The following is a 16,549-nucleotide window of genomic DNA, read 5'->3' on the forward strand; positions in this document are numbered from 1 at the left end:
TCAGTTGTTATGAATTATTAAATGTTCATTTGAACAGTGATGAGCAGGACTTCTTTTCCTCTGAAAAATCTGTCCTGCTTTCCTTTTAAGCCTGCTCAGTGGCCATAGATTCTGTGTAATTTGCCTGCTCACTGCCTTTTTATGAGGACAGAATAAAGAGATCAGTAGCAGCACAGACACACCCAGATGGGGCATTTTTATGAAGGGGCCTTAAAAGGACCATTTAGAAGTAAGTAAAGTAATCTCCATCCTACTTAACTGCAGATAAAAATTACTGACCTGAGGCAAATAAAGATAGCCAAGGTTTCCTTTCTTGGTGCTGATGCAACTGATGGCATTGCTGAAACCAGCACATGCTGATTATCATTATCAACTGGTTTCAGCAGTTGTTTTAACTTCCTTTACACATGTGCAGATACAACAGTATGGAAACCAAAGTTTCATTTAGAAGAAGCTGATGGGTTTTAACTTGCAAAGTGCTGACTGCCTCCACTAACAGAAGTTAAGCTTCCCCAGTGATATTAAAGTTAAAAAATGCCTTTTAATTACCATTAATAAATGGATGCCATAGAAGTCGGTATACTATGATTTTGTCCACTTGTAAGTTTAAATTTTAAAATACTAGCTTGCATATTTGATGGATTTCAGAGTTACTTTAGGTACAGGGGCACATCTAATGTTAAGGTGTATTTCTGCTCTGAATTTAAACATGCTAAATCAATGTAATCCTAAAGTAATCAGATTTTCTAATGTCAGATTTGTACTTCTGTAGAGCTGATTATTGTAGTATCTAACAGCAAAGGAATTCAAGACCTTTTTTACATACTACTACTATTTTACGTACTTGTTCAAAATATTTTGGATGTCTTGATTACCTGATAGTCTTTGTTATGAGTAATCTGTACAGGTGGGGTTAAAAAATTCAGACTGGAGGTTTTAAGGAAATTTAGTCAAACTTAGGGTGTTATTATTTAGTATCAATAAATTGAGTGCTTCAGCAAAGAATTTCTGAATCTAATCAAGACTTTTCAAGATCTGAGCTTTTAACTAAAACACTTAACAGAAGTGCCTTTTTGCATTTCCCAGTTCCCATTTCACCCTATTTTCTGACCATTTTACCTAGTTCATTTTAGAGCTAGTCTTCAAAACCTTTCACTCCTGTCAGTCATGTGTTTATCTTCATGCTTGCATGCAATGGAACACCTCACAATAGAAACTAAAGCTGTTCTGAGCTGGACCAGTGCCCTCTGTGTGACACTTGCAGGCTGTATGAGCTTCAGGCAGCAGAGGCATCCAGCTGCTGGAAGGTGCAGCTTATAGATTTTCTCAGCCAAAGAATTCACCAGTATCTTCATATTTAATTGGTCTCAGTGAGTCTTTCAGCCACTAATTTGCCTAATAACTTCTTGAGACATTCAGACTTTTGTTATCCAAATGTTCTGGGCACAAGTTCACAACAACAACAACAATAATAATTAAATATCTTTGTTTAACTGGTTGGTTATTCCTTCTTGGTTCTTGAGAGGAAGAATAAATGAATAATCATTTCCAATTCACCTTTTCCATAACATCTGTGATTTTAAAGACATATATTTTTCTTCAATCTGTCTTTCGTTTCTTACACTGAAGAAACATAATCTATTTAATCTCTTCTTTTATATGGTCTGCTTATAGCTGTGACAGCTTTTCATCCTACCTTTTATGGTAGTACTACATATATATATATATCTATCTATCTCTCTATATATATATATCTTTTCAATATCAGGACTTCATGCAGTGTTCAAGAGGTGGGCACATCATGAAGCTATATAGTGACATTGTGATGTTTCCACTTCACTCTTTTTCCTGTCTTGAAAAATTCAATAATCTATTTGCCTTTCTGACTGATGAAGAGCATTAAGTCAAAATTTTCAATAAAACACCCTGAACTATTCTTAGGATACCTTTTCTAAATAGTAAAGCCAAGTATCTGTAGGAATACTTTACTCTTGAACACTTAATTTCTGTCACCCACACCTTAGAAATTCTTCTGAAGGTCTTTATAGCCACAATACCTTTGTAGTCTAAGCAAATTTATTACACCATGCTTCGTTCACTTTTCTAGCAGAATTCTATATGTGTAAGTCCTCATAAGACTTATTAGTAGTTCCTGACATCTATTATTAGGCTGCTTCTTATTATTCAAGCTTTAATTATTCCATAAAGAAAAAAATAAATTAAGAGGAAAAAACAAAATCCTTGCTGAGGCATCTTGGAAAATGCTTTGTGTAAAGTAAGATACATTGTCAACCAGATCTTTTGCATCCATATAGTTACTTGATTCTTTTAAAAAATCCTTTACTAGGTTTGTACATTATTATTTCTCTCTTACATACTCATCATGTTCACTCATCTAACTGTTAATTCTGTTCTTCATCACAATTTCTATTAACTTGCCTGCTGCAGAAGTTCTGATTTCCAGTCTCTAGTTCCTCTCCATCTCCTTGAAAATCTTTATAAAAATCACACCTGCCACAGGTCCTTTTTTGTAATTAATCAAGCCCATCCTGAAAATAAGAAAAATTAAATTAGAAAAATCACAAGCAGCAGTGAAAATGTTATTTCTCCATTTTTTAAAAATTTCTCAGCAGCAATATTTGCTTCTGGTGGTCTGATGCAACAGACTTCCATTTTTAAATAATGGTTTGTATAAACATTCAGACACACCTCCAGAACATGCCCCCATCACCACAGGCAGGAGTCTGGTAACCTCCCAAAGCTTCCATTGTTAGTAGATTTTTCCCTTCCCTACCTAACACAGCATTTATTTGCCCTACAGCCTTTCTAGAAGTCCTGGCTTCTCCTATGTTTAGAAAAAAATATTAATGGCTAATTTTTATGACTTTACTAAATTTCTCAATCATTTCTGGCCTACCTTGGTACTTTAACCTGTTCTTAGAGCTAAGTTGTGAGAACATGTACTCTTTTCTTTTTTCCTTCATTTCACCATAACTGCACCGTTTTTCTTTACCCTTTGTAAATGTATTTTCTTATAAAGTTTTTTCAATCTGCTGCTAACAATGTAATTTTTATAAGAATCCTTTTAAATAGGTTTGGGGGTTTTTTGATACTCACTTTACTCTGCATCTCAAATACAACCAGCTCACCAAATCACCTGCAACATTCTGCCCCTTTAGCTTGTCCTTGCATTTCTCTCTAGTAAGTGTCTGCATGATCATCTTCTCCCAGATCCATACACCTGAGACATGGACCAGCCCTTCCAGCTATTTCAAATTCCTCTTCAGGTTAAGCATGCAAGGAAAGATTTTGACAAGGCACATGGATATGATAAAATCAGGAACAAAAGGTTGATCTCATAAATGTCAGTCCAGCTTTTCGTCAGATCTTTGACTACCAGCTTTCATAGCACAAACTCACTGTGAAAGTGAATAGAGCTTTACAGGATTTACAGTATAAATTTAGAGGGGATTCATAGCCCATACAAAAGGACCATGATGTTCAGTAAAATATTAACAGCATTGCTCTTTCAATTTCTCCCAACACTACACAATTTTGAGATATGGTTTTGGTGATTATGGCATGTTCTTCTCTAATGTTGGACTACAGTCAATGATAAATTCATTTAAAACGACTTCTCGTAGAATCCAACCTCCTTATAATTACCTTAGCTTCTAAAGAGAATAATTAAATTGTTAATAAAATTGTTACCTGTAATCATCAGGTGAGAAGTGACAGTGCTGGAAGTTTAAAGATGTTACAGAGAAGAGGGAAGAGTTTGATCATAATTCAGTTGTTGGCAATTAATTTCTATAGAAGACTACTTGTATCTGAAATCAACTTGAAATAATTATATTAAAGGGATTGTATTCATTAATGCCACTGATGTCAACAGGTAGCTGAAGTCCAGGATGATTTAAGTGTAATACCCAAAATTATGTTGCATTTTTATAACTACATCTTGGACAGGTACTTCTTGATATGCTTTTTCCTTCTTGCTAATGACTTGTCTGTCTTTTTGTTCAGATGGACATGGAAAGCCATGGAAAGCTGTTAGATACTACAATAGTAAGCTCTACAGAAGTACAAATCTGACATTAGAAAACCTGATTACTTTAGGATTACATTGATTTAGCATGTTTAAATTCAGAGCAGAAATACACCTTAACATTAGGCGTGCCCCTGTACCTAAAGTAACTCTGAAATCTATCAAACATGCGAGCATTTTAAAATTTAAACTTACAGGTGGACAAAAGTAACAACTGCACTGATGCCATTGGCTGAATCTAGAGCCAGTATTTTGATTTGCACTGTAGATCAATTTACCCACTTTATTCCCTTTCTAGAGACTGAGCGGAATAGTTTTCCAAATCTTTCACACTTTTTAGACATTGATCTGTATTTTCCAGATTTACAGATCTCTCTGTGGATAACACAAAACATTGTTCCAGCTCATGGAACCAGCATCCAACTAGCCTCTGTTCTTAATCTCTTTCCTGCTTAAATTTGAAACCTTTTCCAATAGACCCAAGGATCTATTCTTGCCCTTCAAAACTTCTAGGTTAAAAGGAGTTCAGCCATAATCTCTTTGGAGGAGGAATTCTCCCTTTAACAGGTGTTTAGGTGAGCCTTAAGAAGCAGCACCAAGCAGCTACAGATCAGGGGCACACAGGGGCTAAAATAAAGAGCTACCAGGTTTGTTCCCACATGCACTACCCAGTCCCCAGATACACTGACAAGTGCAGGAGGAACAAACTCCACTGTCCTCAGTACGGAATAGCAGTCCATGGGAGACAGTTCAGTAGGGTGTTCTGTTCATGAGAGGCTGCACCGCTGAGCTCTGAATGGCACACATACTTTAAATGGGAATTCAACTTGCTTTTTAAGCCAAAGGATCCTTGAAATAGGACTCTTACCTTGAAGAATTTAGAATTTCATTTCCAAGGAGTGTGAACAGTTTCATCACATGCAGCTGTTCATTTAAAGAGCTGAAGCTGCATTTTGATCATGAGGCAATAAGCAGTGACTAGCATCTAAGGCAGACAAGTTACACTCACAAAATTCAAAAACCTAACTTACTTCCTACTGATTTCAGGAACAGGAGAATCCCACAATGAGATTTAAACTGGGACTTGCTAGTGCAAGGAAATTCATCTTGAGGGCAAGCATAGCATCCTTAAATCAGCTCCATTATGTTGACATTATGCAGCAAAGCACAAATCTCTGCAAGGAGGCTTCTACTCTCAGAAAGAGCATCCTATTCCACATATCTTAGAGACAGATTACAACAGCATACTGCAACATACTGCAACACAAACATCTCAAAAATTGAGCTGGATGCTTTGAAATGCTTCCAATTATGTTTGCATATGTGCCCTTTGGTACACAACTGGGGAGAAATATGAAAGGTGGCATGTACACTGCATGACTTCTGCAAAGGTATGAAAATTTGGGTCAAGATTTACACTACCTGTCAAAATAAAGCCATATCCTGCAATAATTTTCCTGCAATGACCTGAGAGCTTTGCTAGTTCATGCTAAACCATTACTGATTTAAAACCAAGTGCAAATACACTTTGAGAAGTGTACTCCAGTTATATCTTTTATTCAGTGGCAACATGACAACTTAGTGATGATGCTGCAGCCCACGCTGCACTGCACCATTAGAAGGACCCTGAGTGTTTTGCAAATACAAAACATTGAGGCAGCTAAGATGTGTTGAGCACCTCCCTCACCTACTCCTACCCGCCCTGGCTTTAGCCCAAACCCCTCTCCAGAACTGTTCCCGTTCCAGCTACTTCCCTTCAGCATTCCTCCTGCTGTTTTAGCTAAACAGCTACTCAATCTGTAGCTTCTGGCAGTCTCCAGAAAACCAGCATCCCTCTCGGATCTGCCATGTTACCACTTCAGAAATGCTGTCTCACAGCAGAAAACCTTTGCCTTTCACACTCCTGTCATACCCTCACTACACTCTGGGGCTGTGTTTGAAACTTGAGCAGGCACTGTGCTGGCTGGCCCTGCTTGCCTTGTGGTTCCATGGAGCAGGAGGAGGCTCTGTTGCTTTTTGTCCCCAGGTTTGGTCCCTCACAAGGCTCCAGGCCTACAAAAATTCATCCTACCTGGAATGAGAGCCTTTCCTGGCCCTCCACTAGCACATGCAGCCAGCAGCACAGGCGTGTTGCAAATCCCCTCTTGCCATAGGAGTCAATGTCAAGGAATACAGAGTTCTCAGAGAGCTGGGATCTTATCAGCCAGATTTCCATTGCCACCAGCCAAGGCTGCTGGAAGAGAAGGACAAACATGATAGGAGCTGTGAGATCTCATATGTAATGTAGAGGGTTCTCTAGGGCAGATGACAGGACTGGACCCAATGAGATAAACTTGCCAGGAAATACAGATTAGTCATCATCCCAGGTCCGTTGTGCAGAAATTTGTCTCCTTTTTCACTGAGAGGTTTAAAAGAAATAGAGTCAGACATGATGTTTTGAGAGTGCATTCTAAAAGTACATTTTCATAAAAATTGAGTGGGTTTTGTGTGACCCTTCCTTTTCCAAGCCAGAGGTTTGTGACATTGCTGTACACACAGCCTCTCGGGAGCAGGAGAAAATGACCGAGGGCTTGGTTTCTCAGCCTTAAGTGCTGGTGGAAGTCTTTTTAAGTAACACAACTACTTCTTTCCATCATTAGATTTAAAGCTATTGATCCAATAAATCTTTAGAAATATCTAGCACATTATCTACAGTAATTTATTAGATAACAATTAAAGGAGATATCCTTGGTATTTTTCAACTCTGGCATGACTTGACAAATTAAAAATTGGAGAAAATAATTTTAAACAAAATAAGTAAAGTACTTTGAAGTGAAATCACACTTGGCAATTATCTATTCCTCAAGGATCCCAGGTTATTTCAGTCTTCATTAATAATTAAATTTTAACACCTTTGTGCATCACAATTGATAAACAGAAATATAAGTACATTAATCAGAATGCCAAACGTAATGCTAGAACCATATAAAGCTCACAGGGAAACAGCTTTTACTCATGAGAATATAACTCTGGTCTTTTTAATATCCTGAATTATCTTAACAGTTTGTCATAGTATGCAATATCAACATCCATGGTTAGAGACATTATCTTTAGTTTGTATGCTGATAGAAAGAACTTTTCAGATATTATCCCAAACAAACCATGCTATGTACCCTCTAAGAAAGGTCTGTGTTTATTCAGATCTTTTTCTACATTATAGCAAAACTTTAAAGTTGATTAAAAAATATTAATATAAATTCTGTTACTCTTGAAACAACTTATTAGTGGTAGCCTGCATATCAATATTGTGAAAAATCTGTAGGTTGCCTGTATGCCTGCTTCCACTCTATTGGTTGGTGTGTAATAATGAACATCTTTCAGACATTTTTGTTGAACTGTGTGGTAAGTCAGGTTTTTTTAACGTTTTCAGGTAAAAAAACACTGGCTAAGACTGTGACATTGGTTACACTTGGTAAAACAGAAAAACTGGTGTGCCTGAAGAAAATTGTGTTGGAAAGAGAGGAGCTGTTATCTGGGGTTTCCCATCTAATGGTTGCTCTGTCATGAAGATAAATGCACAATGATAACCCCAAGCAAGTCTGTGTGCAGCAATAAATATTGTTGATGAAAACTAGCATGAAGCAACTAATAGCTTTAATTATTTGATACATTAATTTATTCATTCTTATTTTTGCAGAGTGCTACATGCCAGCTGTTTGAATCATCTTATTGGTATTCTGATGAAAAGAGTGGAAAAGTAAAGCATTGCACCAATTAAAATCCCTCTCACAAGAGAGCATGTTATCATCTGGTATATCTCAGACAGGAATTAGGACATAAAAATCTGCTTGTTGAATTCATTTTTTAATTTTAATGTCATACAAAAATAGACAATAACAGGTAATATTTGTATTGGTCAGATGAAGCAGAGTGGATAAAAGATTTGCATATCTTTACTGTGTACCTTATGTATGAGTATGAAGCAGCTGAAGTTCTGATAGGTGAGATTAGAAGGAGATACAATACACAACATTGGTATTTGAGATTGCATAAAATGATTAAATACTATGACAATCACATATGACAATTGGACAAGATTGCATAGTCCTTTTTTAAACTGCATAGTTTAGAAACCTTTTTAAAGCTGACTGTCAGCAAACTCCCCTGGAAACAATAATCAACTCTGCTGTTTCATTTATCTAATCAGCAGTGCAATGTAATAAATAGAGTAGGAATTCACAGGGCCTGCATCATTCCCTCCTTTTGTTTGCACAGGCAACTCATTGGACTTCCCTTGGCATCAACTTCCCCATTGTTCACTAGCAATAAGAAGTTTTACTCTGAATAGCTTTGACACCTATAGGGAAGTGTTTTTATCCCCATTCTAAAGCTGGCTCAGCAAAAGCACTCTGCAGCATTTCATTGACACTCAAAACAATAAATCAAAGTAGATTCATTCAGAAAGATCTCCTGATTCACAGCATTGTTACTTGAACAAAAAACCCCATCCCTCACTTCGTACATGTTGTAGGAATTATGCAAATCTTTTACCTTTGTCTTTGCATTGTAACCAATGTTCACATAAATTCAGAATGTTCATCTCCTCAGAGATTCTACACCATTAACTTTGCACACTGTTGTTTTTGTATCCTGTAGGAGACCGCTGTCCTGATCTCTTAAGCCTTTCTTTTGGCAAATGCACACAGAAGGAATATATAGTGACATGTAGATACAAAGTTGGCTTTACCTTTCCTTGTGGTCACTGTAAAAGAGCTGATCAGTCACACTTCCATTTAATTTCATACCCTTCCCACTTTAATACCCTTGATAATTACTACAGTGCAGTTAAAGATTGTTAGTGCTTCCATTACAAATGCCGGTTTTATGTAGTTTAAAAGTTGATCATAACATATGTTTCCAGTAGGTTTTTTTCCTATTGTTCAAAAGCTCCCATGCAATTGGCTTTCAGACAAATGAAAGCCAAATGTGAGAAGAAAGTTTGCAACTTCCAAATTATTTTAGATTACAAATAGCTTTAGGATAGCAGTAATTATTAACAGAAGCTACCAACAACACATTCTGTGACTCTCTTTTACCCCTTCCCTAAAAAAATTTAGGAAAATACTTAGTAAAATTATTCTAATCCCCTAGATCATTGGGGAAGTATTTTCAGTTGTGATTATCTTGCCTTTGGTTTTGCTGCCAAATACAGTAACAAGTGTTTGGGGCTATTTAATGGATTTTCAAAGCCTTCAGTGTAGTTTTCACTGGGAAGAATAGCCAAAAGAGAAACTATTTTCTCTGCAAAGACAAATTCTTTGCATTCTTTTTTGCCCATAACATTATTCCAAATCAAACACCTTAGCAGCCAAGGAAGCAGGAACACTCAGCCTTTTATATAATTCATAATCATATATTTGAATTGCTGACCCTTGCAAGATCCTGCTTTGGTTTGTTTTCCAGATTTTCTCCTATGGTTTTGTGCTCTGTAAAAGCAATACTTGTTGCAGGTCTGTTTCATAATTCTTGGGAAAATCAAGTTCCAAGAAAATCCTGTTGTCGCACATGAAGCAGAAAATGCGGCTGTGCAGGCAAGGTCACCCTGCCAGCCCTTTGGATAGGACTGAAGTGGCCGTAGATGTCTCAGGAGCAGTGGCAGCTGGGCACTCCCAAATGAGCCAGGAGCAGGACAGGAGGGGTGAGGGACAGCAGGACAGGAGGGGTGAGGGACAGCAGGACAGGAGTTTCCCTGCACACAGTCCCCCAGGCCAGGCCAGCAGAGCAGCTCCAGTGGCAGCCACAGGGTCAGGCACAGCCTGCAGAGCTCAGCAGGAGCAGGGAAGCTGTGCCTCAAATGGGAATCTGCAGCAGGCAGAGGCTGCCAGCAGAGCAGGGCCCAGGAGCCCCTGGCAGCACTGCTCCCCCCCCAGTTACAGCCCCCAGAGCCCCTGGCAGCACTGCTCCCCCCCCAGTTACAGCCCCCAGAGCCCCTGGCAGCACTGCTCCCCCCCCAGTTACAGCCCCCAGAGCCCCTGGACACACCTGCCAGCTCCATGTACCTGTCTGAAGTGACTTCTGGAAAGCTAATGGCAGTAGCTGCTTGTATTTAGGGACCCAAATCCCATCCCCCAATTCATAGGGCCCTTTGATGACTTCATCTTTTGCATCTGAGCACTTGTTGTGCTTAACCAGTTTTACTGATAGTGGTTACATCTAAACCCTGCCCTTGCTGTTGGCAATAAAATAAAAAAAAAACAACAACAACTCTGGAGTTATAACTGCTTCTTTTCCTAGTTAAGGGAAGAGAAGACAGGTCATATAAGAATGTTCATTTTTCTCCAGGCAAAGAGGAATAATGGCACTGCAGCTTACAGCTTTGTAAGTGAAATATGAATGATAGGGGCATGTAGTCCCTTCTGAGCAACTAAAGCTGATATGTAGTTTATTGCTCTCTTGAGATTACCCTAAAGTATGATCAGGGTCATACCAATTCAGTGGTGCTCCTCTATAAGCAAAGCAATAAAAAGAATAGGGAAATTTTTCTTCCCCCCACTTTGGGAATCATCCTCTTTTGTACAAGTATGAAATTGGAACCATAAAAATTGGAAAACTGAAAGGTTAAATCATTCATTTCTTGAAACCACGGAAGATTGAAAGGTATTAGTTCAACTATAATTCTTAGATAAATAAATCTGGATTTGTTTTATCCATCTTAATACACAATCGTGTAGTTTTACCAAAGCTACTATGGCTATCGTGTATGAGTATCAATTCCAAAATTCAGTTTTTCCTCGTGTCCTTTTGACAGGTTAGATGTATTTCTTCTCATTATTCTTTATTAATTAAACCCAAGGATTTTAGATTAAGAATAGAGATGAAAAATGAGAAAGCACAGACACAACCTGTGAAAAACAGTAACTTTCTACCTCAGCTATCCTCATACCATGGTTAAAAACTTCCACATATTCTGTACAGGATTTTGCACTTTCAGTGGTGAGAGATAATCAACTAAGCTTACCCATGTGGATGCTAGGATAAATTACTGCCTATCTGTAGGAGAGAGGAATCACCATCCATTCTCTGGCTGTGTGCTGGGCAGAACTCCGAGTAATAGCTACATCATCTTGTAGAAACTCTGAAGACTTCGCCTGCAATTTGATTAGAACTGGCTTGGCTTTGAACTGCCTGTTGTGCAGAAAAAACAGAAATTATATGTAGGCAAACAATCCAAAAATTCTACTGGAAATTTGCAGTGAAGACAGTATCTCCATTACTCCCCTATTCATTTAATCTCTGATAACTTAATAAAAGTGATTTGATAAAAAATCAAGTGTCATTTCAATTGTGCTTCTAACAGGCATTTCTAAGACAAGTCAAGATGGAGATGTCTGCCTTTAGAAACTACTCTTACTTGGTCAATGTTTATTTCCTTGTATTGCTGGCAGTATAATTAATCACAACATTGTTTCAACTTTGCACCAGAGATCTTTGTATTAATGTTTGTCATTTTGTGACCATAATTTTGACACAGTAAGATATGCTTTAGGCTTGTACTTGTCTGCAGTGATTTATTTTGTCTTAGCTTAAGAATGTGCTTTGGTAGATAAGTGCAAACCAGTTTTATTTTCATGCTATCAAAGCATCTGCCTTGTCTTGATAGTATCCTAAGATAGTTTTACTACTACAGCAAATGTTGAATTAGTATCACTTCCAAACAAATAAATTATTATGAATATCTCATTTATAAGAACAGTAGCTGTTTTTCATATCAGGTATGTTTGTGGATTCAAAGCATTGAAGAAGTCTGATCAACACTGACACATATTCACAGTAGTAAAACATTTTAAAGCCATTTGGCAGTAATGTAAACAGTAACAATAAATTAAATTCTAAACATTAGAATAAAATAAGTAAAATGAGTACTTCTAATTGGAAGGCAGGCAGGGGAAGAAATCTCAGTGACAAAGCCTTCAACTCAGTTATTACTCACTGGTTATTCAAAGGAGTAAGATACTTAAGCTATAAAAACCTGAAGTATTGTCATCTGCTGTGCAACACAAACTGTAACAGCAGCAGCTGTAACCTTTCAGGAGAAGCCTGACTACTGTTTTCCCCATGCCCTTATATCCTCTTACCTGACATCTGTGCTACATGGGTCAGATCTCATGAGTCAGTGGAATTCCATGTACAGATCTTCAACACACAGCAATTATATACTGTATTATCTTATCATACACAATTATATATTGTATTTTCAGGATTTTTTCCCAAATACTGAAGGTATTCATTGCTGACCGTGGCAATTTGAAATATTTTGATTGCAGTAACTTATGTTCCACTGGAACATGCAACTGGGTACACCTGGAAAGAATTTCACACCTTTGCATTCGAATGAGACTAAGTCTTTTGCATTCCCCAATTCCATTTCTGCCTATTTGACAAACTGGGGGGGAAATGTTGCTAATACTGTCACAACCGCAGAGGTTTTCTAACTATATATGTATGTGCAGATGCTCACATTCTTATTAGGCATACACACAAGCTTCATTCACTGCAATTTCTTTTATATTTTGAGATTGTTTTTACCATTTATTGATTAAATGATCACAGATTTAGAGAATAATGCATGTTAGTTACAGGCTCCTCATAGTATTCACAGGAACTAATTCTGCATTTGACAAGAAATCGCTTGTGCTTGGCCTGGATTTACTGTACTTGTTTATGCAGTGAGATGAAGCCTCCCAATTTTTTCATGGCATTTCAATGTGCTGTTCAGTGTCTATATATAGACAGCCACTGCATATGTTGGAGCTACCTATAAGCATCATTACTGAAAACATGGGTTTCACTGTGCTGGGTTTTTACTCACTTATGCACAGATAGAATATTCTGTTAGCATGTGTACTGAAATCTTCCTCATTCATGAGTTCAAGTAATATTCTTTACTAAATAGGAAGCATCAAGGCAACAAATGCATTAGAGAAAAAAACAGCCAAGAATAATTTCTTCAGCCATTAGACCTGCATGCTCTCAAAGTTATGAACAATGGATGGAATCCAAGGTCAAAATTCAGTGGTGCCAGTAACAAAAACCACTGACAAATAGTATGGAAAAGTCACTGCAGCAGAAGTCAGGGCAAAGCTTGCATCAGTGCTTTAGAAAAGACAAATATGTTGTGTAATATATTCAGAGCTGTCAACCCAGCAACCTGTCCAGGGACTGTGATACTCATGATCTGGGAGACAAAAAAAGGAGGAAAGTGAAGGGATGGTTTTAAAAAGAGAGAGAGGGAGAGAGAAGTCTGTAACAAATGATGTGACAAAAAGTGCACACTGAAGGAAAATAGTGATAGAAGCGATTGCAGGAAACATTGTTTGAAATTTAAGTCTTAAGAATTCAAGAAAGGAAGCAAGGACCTCTCATAAAAATTTTTCTTTCTGTGACTTTGTCATTAATGATCTTTATGTTGTTCCCACAAAGAAAATTTCATCATAAATCCAGATTTTGATGCAGAAAGAGAATACAATCTATCCCAGCTCAAAAAACGTGTCAATAGCCTATCCCACCTGAACAAGATGCTACTGTAGGCAAGCTGTACAAAAATTAAGGTAGCACAAAGAAAGGTGGAAACGTTATTTTCTTCCCTCTTGGATGGCCTTTGGGAAAGACAGGAGTGTAGAAGAAATTGTATTTAGGCTCTGTAGCATCTTGTTGTTCTGTCTGGGCAGGAGACAGAACCTGAGGCCCTGGGCATGTGCTCAGCAGCTGCCCAGACACAGCAACAGAAGGTCCGTAAGCCAAGAGCACAAGGCTGTGCCTGAGGTGCCCCTACAGACTGAAGAGAGCAATCCCTGCATTTCTTCTTCTCTGTCTCTGTTGTTGCCTCAGAACTAAAATCAGCCAGAGCTGTCTAACTCTTTTCTTTCAAGAAGCTGCAAAGATATTAAAGTTGAGTTTTGGAGAGACTCGGGAATTTTCATGTATTATTGAGACTTGAACATTTAAGAGGAAAGTAGTAATTTTTCAAACAGCTGTGTTACCCACAATATTTCATTTAATACCCAATATAAATTCTGTGAAACACTAGCACATTTATGGCAGGCTAAGACTATCCTTGAGCCAGCTCAAAGATGGGTATTTTCCCCTTGTTTTCCTTTTTTGTTCCATTCCCAAATTCATTAACACTGCAATTAAAGATCAAGAATAGTTTGTGACATATGGCAAGGCATGTTGTGCCTTCTTTTCTGTCTTCTTTGTGAAGTGTTTTAAGGATCCTATAACTGAACCATAGTTAGATTGCAAATTGATGAATTATGAGAATAATTTTTAAACAATTTCCTTTAGTTTATTTTAAATATTTCACTTCATGCAGTAGCACAGATCTGGAGACTGTGCTCAGAAACATCCCTCAAAAAGGCCTGCAAAGCTCTCCAAAACAAATGAGATTCCTGTTTTGGTTTATAAGTGACCAGTTTGGTGTTCTGGCTTCTAAGTAAGGAGGATCTGCCAGCAAATCCACAGCTAGTTCAGCCCCACAGGTCTACCATGTGATGACTTCAGAATTAAGTCTTTTACTTGTGTCACTTCTCCATGTTTCATTCTTTGGTCAGAACTTGGTATCTGATGCCATTCAGATAATCATTAGTCAATACTAAAGTTTTGAAAGTAATCATGACCATACTTTCAGAAAGGTGAAAATGGTATTAGAGTGGGTCAGAATAAAATTAAAACAAAATTGGCAAAAAAAAATGGCATTTCATAACATTTCCAGATTTTTTTTCATATAACTTCCAGCTCACAATTGCTATCTGCATGATACATATATGCATACATGTCTGTGTGCAAGAGAAAGAGAAGCACAAAATTAGGAAAGCTGTGACAATACAAGATCAACAATTCCAGAATTTTCAGCTATTTTGCTGAGAACAATAAAACCTACCTGCACTCCTGTGGGCAAACATTTAAAACATTCATATAAGAATAACGATGAAGCTTTTGATCCATCCCTTCTTTAAGCACATTTCAAAAACTTCCTAATGAGAATGAAATGGTCTGACTTCGAAAACAGCATCTATAACATTGTATCCAGAATTTTGTGTCAGGCAGAACAGCCAGCATGGAGCAAAATACCTTTTCAGCCCCTCATCTCCAGTCACTTATAACTACAGACCAGATCTGGGCTAAGGACCTCTTCAAATAACAGGCTGTAGTATGCAAAATAAATTTTAAAATAGGAAAGATATTTGTTTTATAATACATTTTTAAAAATATGGTTTACTTAATACTTGAGAAAACTTGGATAAATTATTCCAGGCAAAATGTGAAGTGAAACATCTCTGCTGTTTAACAAGTGGCATTTAATGAACTGTTGACTCCCACTGAGTTTGTCAAGGCAAACAAGGGTCTGTATTGATGGGGCAGATATTTCACAATTTTCACTGCTTGAACTGTAGGAAGCATCCCAGCAACGAGTAGTCCCGAACATGCAGCCCCAGTAGCTGTACCATCAGATAAAGTACTTTGAGTTTGCATATTGAGATGACTAAATATATATAATCTAAATAATAAAGTCAACTTCAATGATATATAGCCTCAGTTCTAAGAGATATAATGCAAATATTGACTTGTATTAAAATACAGTTAATTTTTTCTGCCTGTTACCATGGTATTTTTTGGGTTGTTAATCTCATCATATTTATTTGGTGGGGACTTAGTGTTTCTTACACATTTTTCCTAATGTATGAGTAGAACATTGAAATTCAGACACAGAATCATCAACAAAATGTGTCGTTGTACCTTACTATTCAATTTTTTTCCATTGCAATTCAGAAACTGGACAACAGTATTAAATCCATAGCTCTTAGTAAAAACCCTTGACTGCTAAAGGAATCACTAAAAAATTAATTATTTACTGGTCCCTCTTAATTGCATCTACAAGTTTTCAACATATTGCATTATTTGGCCCACTTGGGTGCAGAACATCAGAAAGCAGCTATTGGAGAGATCTTCTAGGATGAGAAAATTATTTTTCTGAAAGCAAGCCAGGACACATAAGATTACCAGTGAGGTTAGTGGTGCACAAATTTGTACAGATTTATGTAGAACTACACCACTTAAGAACTTGGACTATTTCACTTGTAGTTCTCATGATATTTGGACTGCTTTTAAAAGTAATTAAATTAATATTTGCAAAACTGTACTTCTTTGTAGCAATAAACAGTAATGTTTAAGATGAAATTAACAATACTTTCTATATTATGAATTATTTAGAGTATTTTAGGCTAAGGTATACATAAATATCACATGATGTTGAGTCTGCTTCTTACCCAAATAATCTTTTCCCTAATTCTCCAAGTTAAAAATTTTACTGTTACTTTCTACCTAGATCATAGGTGCAAGTTCTTTACTAAAATTGCCTCACTGTGGAAGGCAGGGCTGTAATCCAACACATATCATACTAGTGATATCATCTGAACTACAACACAGATTGACACATCTAATTAGTATGTTGCTCATACCTCC

General features: G+C 37.3%; 1 protein-coding gene across 10 annotated transcripts in view; it reads left to right on the forward strand.

Moving 5' to 3' along the window:
- Window positions 1–16,549, forward strand: part of NTNG1 (netrin G1) — a 148,694-nt gene that overhangs the window by 130,110 nt on the left and 2,035 nt on the right. The window lies entirely within an intron of this gene.

Source organism: Molothrus aeneus, chromosome 9, assembly GCF_037042795.1.
Source record: "Molothrus aeneus isolate 106 chromosome 9, BPBGC_Maene_1.0, whole genome shotgun sequence".
Classification (NCBI taxonomy): domain Eukaryota; kingdom Metazoa; phylum Chordata; class Aves; order Passeriformes; family Icteridae; genus Molothrus; species Molothrus aeneus.